Source organism: Coregonus lavaretus (assembly GCF_964263955.1).
Source record: "Coregonus lavaretus genome assembly, chromosome: 21".
Lineage (NCBI taxonomy): Eukaryota > Metazoa > Chordata > Actinopteri > Salmoniformes > Salmonidae > Coregonus > Coregonus lavaretus.
The window spans coordinates 30,676,697-30,686,026 of record NC_140008.1 but is presented as its reverse complement, the minus strand read 5'-3'; positions in this window follow the sequence as shown (position 1 = coordinate 30,686,026).

The following is a 9,330-nucleotide window of genomic DNA, read 5'->3' as shown; positions in this document are numbered from 1 at the left end:
AATGGTCATGTGGAATTTTACTGTGGTCATATCTCATGTCTACCGGTGTGGCGGTAATACAGTCACCGCAACAGCCCTAGTCACTTCTCACCTCTCCACCTGATAGCTGTTGTGCGGTGAGTGTTCTGGCACAAAAATCATTGCAATGCATCACCCAGGTGGGTTCTGTACATTGGTGGTGGATGAGGTGAGTTTCCCTCTTATTATGTAAAGCGCTTTGAGTACCTCAGTTGGTAGAAAAGCGCTATATAAATCCCATCTATTATTATTATTATTATTATTAATTGACCATCCAATGTTATACCTAGGGGTTTAGCTTCCTCAACTTGCTCAATCGTCACACCCTTTATGTACAACTCCAGTTGAGGTTTAGGTCTTAGAGAATGTTTTGAACCAAATATAATGCTTTTAGTTGTAGATGTATTTAAGAACAGTTTATTATTAATCACCCATTCTGATACTGACTGTAACTCCTCTTTTAGAATTGTAGTGAGCTCACTGGCTTTGGGTGCTGACATGTACGGTGTGGATGTCCTTCTGGAAGGTTCTCCCATCTCCACAGAGTTCTTGTGTGTGGAGTGACCATCAGGTTCTTGGTCACCTCCCTGACCAAGGCCCTTCTTTCCCGATTGCTCAGTTTGGCCAGGCGGCCAGCTCTAGGAAGAGTCTTGTTGGTTCCAAACGTCTTCCATTTAAGAATGATGGAGGTCAATGTGTTCTTGGGGATGTTCAATGCTGCAGAACTGTTTTGGTACCCTTGCCCGGATCTGTGCCTCGACACAATCCTGTCTCGGAGCTCTACGGACAATTCCTTCGACCTCATAATATGTTTTTTGTTCTGACATACACTATCAACTGTGAGACCTTATGTAGACAGGTGTGGGTCTTTCCAAATCACGTCCAATTAATTGAATTTACAACAGGTGGACTCCAATTAAGTTGTAGAAACATCTCAAGGATGAGAAATGGAAACAAGATGCACCTGAGCTCAATTTTGAGTCTCATAGCAAAGGGCCTGAGTACTTATGTAAATAAGGTATTTCTGTGTTTTCTTTTAAATAAATTTGAATAAAAATTTAAAAAACGGTTTTTTGCTTTGTAATTATGGGGTACTGTGTGTAGATTGAGGGGGGGAAATTATGTAACCCATTTTAGAATAAGGCTGTAACGTAACAAAATGTGGAAAAGTAAAGGGGTCGGAATACTTTCCGAATGCACTGTATGTGTGGCGCAATTTTTGTTGACATCATACAATGCATTCTGGTTGTCACGAAAACGTCTGTCAGGCCAAAGATTTTATAACAAAATGAGCTGAAGGAATGGTTCACTTGACTTACTTAGATCGTTACTCAGGGTTGCCAGCTCCAAGGGTTTTATTTGTATTTAGCTTATAAACTTCTCCTGTGTTTGCCCCCCATTTATTGATAAATCCCCCATCATGGTAATATTTCCTGCATCATATCCCCCACAATACCTTCCCGCATTTCTACCCCCCATGGACTTGAAATCCCCCACAAATGAAATGAACCCCACCACAACCCCCCCAAAAATAGTTTCTCCCAAATCTGGCAACCATGTTAAGCTTTCGCGCTACGGTTAGGCTAGGCAGTAGGCTTGTATTTGGGGTGATGATCTGTGAGGTGATAACATATTTGCTTCTTGATTAGTCAAAACCTGTAATTGACTTGCTCCGGTTCTTGTATACGCTGTAACAAATACATTGAAGATTTTTAATATGCTGAAAAGTGGTGTAACTAAGTTAATATTTTTCAAGCAATGGGCGCAGCCATCTTTAACTTTGTTTATTTGCATCTTCTAGTGAATGGCATTCTGGGATTAGGGAGTTTTCACTTGTCAAACATAAACAAACATGGCTGCCATCATAAATAATTTAGCTGATGTTAGCTTAGCTGTCACACATCTCTTTTCTAAACAATATCACATTTCTCCCTTGTGCTCACCAGAGATGTGGTACATTGTAATCAAGCCTAGCTGTTAGGTTACTAACTCATTATTAATTTTTTTGTCAGCGCAACCTGTTATTTAGAGTGGTCTATGAAATTAATTTGGCTGTGGATGTGTTCCGTGTGATGCTTGGCTGATGAAGTTTGCATTTATCTTTTACAATGAAAGGTGAAATTGAGGAACGAAGTTGTGAAGACCTTTATTTCCCATCAGCACAAAACACTGATTAGATACTTTTCAGACAACAATGCTGTTTGGATGTGTTTGTTGTATCATACGTTCTGTTGCTACTGTTCCAATCACATATATGCGATGGTACGCTGCAGGGACCACTCATCATTGATCACAAATACAGTGAGGGAAAAAAGTATTTCATCCCCTGCTGATTTTGTACGTTTGCCCACTGACAAAGAAATGATCAGTCTATAATTTTAATTGTAGGTTTATTTGAACAGTGAGAGACAGAATAACAACAACAAAAATCCAGAAAAACGCAAGTCAAAAATGTTATAAATTAATTTGAATTTTAATGAGGGAAATAAGTATTTGACCCCCTCTCAATCAGAAAGATTTCTGGCTCCCAGGTTTCTTTTATACAGGTAACGAGCTGATATTAGGAGCACACTCTTAAAGGGAGTGCTCCTAATCTCAGTTTGTTACCTGTATAAAAGACACCTGTCCACAGAAGCAATCAATCAATCAGATTCCAAACTCTCCACCATGGCCAAGACCAAAGAGCTCTCCAAGGATGTCAGGGACAAGATTGTAGACCTACACAACACTGGAATGGGCTACAAGACCATCGCCAAGCAGCTTGGTGAGAAGGTGACAACAGTTGGTGCGATTATTCGCAAATGGAAGAAACACAAAATAACTGTCAATCTCCCTCGGCCTGGGGCTCCATGCAAGATCTCACCTCGTGGAGTTGCAATGATAATGAGAACGGTGAGGAATCAGCCCAGAACTACACGGGAGGATCTTGTCAATGATCTCAAGGAAGCTGGGACCATAGTCACCAAGAAAACAATTGGTAACACACTACGCCATGAAGTAACTCCTGAGTGGAGCAGTGGTCTAAGGCACTGCATCGCAGTGCTAGCTGTGCCACAAGAGATCCTGGTTCGAGTCCAGGCTCTGTCGCAGCCGGCCACGACCGGGAGACCCATGGGCGGCGCACAATTGGTCCAGCGTCGTCCAAGGTAGGGGAGGGTTTGGCCGGCAGGGATGTAGGTCCGTTTCCCATGGGGGGGCAGTATGAAAAAAACAAAAACAAAAAACATGTATGCATTAACTAACTGTAAGTCGCTCTGGATAAGAGCGTCTGCTAAATGACTAAAATGTAAATGTATGGACTGAAATCCTGCAGCACCCGCAAGGTCCCACTGCTCAAGAAAGCACATATACAGGCCCGTCTGAAGTTTGCCAATGAACATCTGAATGATTCAGAGGAGAACTTGTGAAAGTGTTGTGGTCCGATGAGACCAAAATGGAGCTCTTTGGCATCAACTCAACTCGCCGTGTTTGGAGGAGGAATGCTGCCTATGACCCCAAGAACACCATCCCCACCGTCAAACATGGAGGTGGAAACATTATGCTTTGGGGGTGCTTTGCTGCTAAGGGGACAGGACAACTTCATCGCATCAAAGGGACAATGGACGGGGCCATGTACCGTCAAATCTTGGTTGAGAACCTCCTTCCCTCAGCCAGGGCATTAAAAATGGGTTGTGGATGGGTATTCCAGCATTTCAATGACTCAAAACACACGGCCAAAGCAACAAAGGAGTGGCTCAAGAAGAAGCACATTAAAGTCCTGGAGTGGCCTAGCCAGCCTCCAGACCTTAATCCCATAGGAAATCTGTGGAGGGAGCTGAAGGTTCGAGTTGCCAAACGTCAGCCTCGAAACCTTAATGACTTGGAGAAGATCTGCAAAGAGGAGTGGGACAAAATCCCTCCTGAGATGTGTGCAAACCTGGTGGCCAACTACAAGAAACGTCTGACCTCTGTGATTGCCAACAAGGGTTTTGCCACCAAGTACTAAGTCATGTTTTGCAGAGGGGTCAAATACTTATTTCCCTTTTTAAAATGCAAATCAATTTATAACATTTATGACATGCGTTTTTCTGGATTTTGTTGTTGTTATTCTGTCTCTCACTGTTCAAATAAACCTACCATTACAATTATAGACTGATCATGTCTTTGTCAGTGGGCAAACGTACAAAATCAGCAGGGGATCAAATACTTTTTTCCCTCACTATATGTGATTGTACCCGTCAAAGGGTTAAACCTCAGGAACTTGACCACTATCGGCCTGGGTCTGTCACCTAGGCTGGTTATATGTTTTCCAGACCTGTGGGCATGCTCCACCTCAATCTTCCTATGATCCATCAGCAGCTTTTCAGTGATAATTTTTCTTACTTCTTCCTCAGACTCAAATCAAATCATATCATATCAAATTTATTGGAACTGAAAAAGCGTGTGTGAGCAAGGAGTCTTACAAACCTGACTCAGTTACACTAGCTCTGTCAGGAGGAATGGGCCAAAGTTCAGCCAACTTATTGTGGGAAGCTTGTGGAAGGCTTCCCGAAACATTTGACCCAAGTTAAACAATTTAAAGGCAATGCTACCAAATAGTAATTGAACTTCTGACCTGGGAATGTGATGAAATAAATAAAAGCTGAAATAAATCATTCTCTCTACTATTATTCTGACATTTCACATTCTTAAAATAAAGTGGTGATCCTAACTGACCTAAGGCAGGGCATTTTTACCAGGAATTGTGAAAAACTGAGTTTATATGTATTTGGCTAAAGTGTCTGTCATAAGGCCTTTCTTTGAGGGCCTAGTTATACCATAACACAGTGGTTTACAGTCCACATCAGGGCTGCAAGTCACATTATGCTGGCTTGCAAAGTGATGTGTAATTCCTGTAGTAAATCCAGATAGAGTTAGGATCTCCAACAAGTGGAATTGTTACTCCTCGTTGTTACGGATACATGTATCCTGTGTCTTTTTGTGTTTTTCCTCTCCTTCTGCCCTAATCACAGGTGTCCTGTATGTTCCTGATTGGTGGTCGTTGGGGTGTCTGCTGATTGCTAAGGTGGACCAATCAGTGAACATTCCTCTGCATTGCACCACCTGTTTCTGGTTTTTCAATCACACATCCCATTGTTTAAAAGCCGGTCAGTTGTGTTAGGAGAGACTATTTCCGTATGTGAGTATGGATACTGTGGTGTTTTGTTTACTCACTAAGTTGCTGGTTACTCTGTTTGGTAATTTTGTTAGAGACTATTTCCGTATGTGAGTATGGATACTGTGGTGTCCTGTGTTTTGTTTACTCACTAAGTTGCTGGTTACTCTGTTTGGTAATTTTGTTAGAGACTATTTCCGTATGTGAGTATGGATACTGGTGTTTTGTGTACTCACTCATTTGCTGGTTACTCTGTTTGGTAACTTTGTGTTTCTGGGAAAAGGGGAAGTTAAGCAAGTTGCCCTTGGGCGTACGTTACCCGTAGGAAGAAAACTGTCTAAAAACACTAGTTAGACCTGAGCGGACCACCCACTGTATTTTTGTATGATTAGCAGTAGCTTAGCGGTTCTTGAGGCAGGCAAGATCAGTTTAGTTTTTTTTTACACTATTGTTTCATTTCTTGGGTCCTGCTCAGCCCTTTTTCCCAAACCTTTACCGTGTGTTCAAAAATAAACCTTTTATGGTTGTCGTGTAGTTTTTGTTCTCACTGTTCCATGTCACGCTTATAATTTGCATGAATTATGTTACGGGTCTCATGTCCATCCACCCTAGACGTTTAAAGCCACGGGGTTCGTAACACTCGTCAACCTGCATTCAGAATGACTGCCAGGGTAGGGAAGATTGAATGCTGAGATTACCTCAATCATCTAAACTGGAACAACCATCTCAGTAATAAATCCAACATATTGGATTAGTTTAAGAAACAGTTATTTATCTTTGTGTAGCATAAAATTAAGCAACCAATCAATGTACTTGCAAAGACACAGATATTACAGTAAAACAAACAATTATGAACATCTCCCTGAAATAGCGCATGATGGGAAACATTATATACAAAGCATTCAGAAAGTATGCGGACATGTGACAGGGTGTGAATGAAGGAGTCAGGCACAGGAGGTAAAACACCGAAGTCCAGAGTTTATTCCGTTTACATAAATAAAACGCACCCAGCGTCAAAACGAAACTATCACAAGGGAAATATTCCACCTTGGCAATAACAAATGGAAGAGTAGCTCAACCAAACTACTCACTCTCAAAATGAAACACTCACTCACAAAGACAAGGGGAACAGAGGGTACACTTATACACATACTAATTAGGGGAATGAGCACCAGGTGTGTGGGATTGACAAGACATGACAAGTGGAGTGATGAGAATGGGATCGGCAGTAGCTAGTAAGCCGGTGACGACGAACGCCGAAACCTGCCCGAACAAGGAGGGGAGGCAGCCTCGGCGGAAGTCTTGACAGGACATCTTCCCTTTTTCCACATTTTGTTACATTACGGCCTTATTCTAAAATGGATTACATATTTTTTTCCCTCATCAATCTACGCACAATACCCCATAATGACAAAGCGAAAACTGTTTTTTTAAAATAAAAAAACAGAAATACCTTATTACCTTAAGTATTCAGACCCTTTGCTATGACACTCAATTGAGCTCTGGTGCATCCTGTTTCCATTGATCATCCTTGAGATGTTTCTACAACTTGATTGGAGTCCACCTGTGGTACATTAAATTGATTGGACATGATTTGGAAAGGCACACACCTGTCTATATAAGGTCCCACAATTGACAGTGCATGTCAGAGCAAAAACCAAGCCATGAGGTCGAAATAATTTTCCGTAGAGCACAGAGAGAGGATTGTGTCGAGGCACAGATCTGGGGAAGGGTACCAAAAAATGTCTGCAGCATTGAAGGTCCCCAAGAGCACAGTTGCCTCCATCATTCTTACTTGGAAGATGTTTGGAACCACCAAGACTCTTCCTAGAGCTGGCCGCCTGGCCAAAAAGAGCAATCGATTGATGAGGGGAAAAAAACAATTTTATCATTTTAGAATAAGGCTGTAACGTAACAAAATGTGGAAAAAGTAGAGGGGTCTGAATACTTTCCGAATGCACTGTAACTGTATTGTGTAGATCAAATGAAGAGTTTCTTTCCAAAACACTATATATCCATTTTCAGAAATGATGGTAAATGAGTTTTTATTGTTTAAAGAACTTATGAAAGAGATTGGTGTGTTTTTTCACCATCTAATCATGGAATTGGGTTGTTCAATGAGAGACATGTATTTGTTTGAAATCTATGACTTGATAGTTTCATTTCAGAGGGACTAATAATCATGTTTTGTTGCAGAGAGAGGGCTCTTTTTTAACAAACATAACGCAATGGTCAATCTTAGCGCTGGCGGTAGTGCTATAGGTCCGGGGTGTATCAGAAATATTTTTGCTATTTTCACAGCGGGAATTATGAGCCCAATAGCTGCTATGGCACGAAAGGGCTGGGTTTTGATTAATAAATAAATTGTAGGTGTGTCAAGGGCTTGGCCACTCACTGGCCAATCAACGCGTTTCGCAGCTTAATACTGAATGCTGTTATCTCAAGTTCTGTAGGTTTTTGATGGTCTTTGTGTTGTCATCAACTTCAATTCGGCTGGAGGCACGGAATATTTTAGTCCTAGTCCATTGTGGATTGATACTTATACGTATATTGTACTGTATGTGTGAGGCAAGTTCACAATAAGCTAGATATAGCCTAGGCCTACAGTTGATATGGCATTATAGGACTGAATCATTTGAATATGTTTAGAGGAGCGCGTCATTGGTAACCAGACAAGAGGCACTCTTTTGAAATTGTGAATACTGCAAAAGCATGATGGCAAAAGCCTCATAAGTAGACCATGTAGAAACCTTTTATGGATAGGCTACATAGCTAATGCATGGCCAGAATAAGAAAGACACCTGATGCATTGCTGTTGAACCAGCTTTCGTTATAGTAGGGCGAGGGTAACCTACTGAGGGCTTGTTTTTTTCATCAAATGAAACGGAAAACAAGCTATTGTTACATGAAAATAACTTATACGTTTCTAAATAGGAGGGTCACCAGCATCATTTCATCTCTCGTTCCATAATGAGCATATGAACATGTAGCCTACATGCCGGGGGTTTTACGCACATCCAAAATAGTAACAGTAGCTGGCTAAAATAATGTACAATACACAGATTAAAAGGGGATGTTCGCTCACTGTTTTGCTGCTCCCAAATTTGATATTTTAATAAAGCTTTGGTGATTAAGATTTATTTCAAAGCGGTCTGGCGCAAGGTTGGAAAATAGCAGCGTGCCAGCTTTAACAGGTCGAAATTGCCAACAATAATAATATGCCATTTAGCAGACGCTTTTATCCAAAGCGACTTACAGTCATGTGTGCATAAATTTTTACGTATGGGTGGTCCCGGGGATCGAACCCACTACCCTGGCGTTACAAGTGCCATGCTCTACCAATTGAGCTACACAAGAGTGTGTTTGACAATTGCACTGGCTTTTCGGCAGAAAATAAAGATCAGAGAAAAATATTTCTTATTGATGTTTGTGGCTATGCAATACTGCGGAATATCCATACAAACACACCTACGTCTAAACCAAGCTTCCTCGAGAGATGGCTGTTTTTATATGTTTCACCACATCAATGGCTGCAGACTCTGTAAAGCCTGACATGTATGCTTTCTCTCACAGAATGCAGCCAATTATTTCCAAGCTTTGAAAAAAGTGCAGCAATGCTGACTCTCAAATACTAACACATTCAGCTACTGCCTTTGAAGACTGATTTATCCAACTTTACTTTAAGTTACACTGCCCCCCCCCCCCCCAAAACAAACATGCTTTTCAGTGTGCGTTTTTCAAAATCCAGTTATTTAATTAATCTATGCATTGTGCTCTCGTATATTCAACACAGGGAGCATTCAAAATAACTTCTCCCTATTTATCATGTTCCCTCCCTTTTCATTGCTGTAGCTGCCTAGTGGTGGATGCCGGGGAGTGGAAAATGCATGGTTGCAGGATATGTAAAAGCCAGCCTGATCACTAGATTTGGACGTTTGAAAAGGTCCTGAGAATGTTGATATATGCATTCCTCGGTGCTTGGAGCCAGAGCGTGCTGCTTAGACAACTGCACCTTCCTCAGCGCTCATAAAAAAAAGAAGCAATATTGCCCAGCATTTGGCACGAACTCACGATGCTGCGAGAGAGCACGCTGATTTGACCACTGCGCCACCACACTTCACAATGTTCTAGCAAGCCGTGAGTTTACTTGATGATACTTCATGGTAATAGCGTGTAAT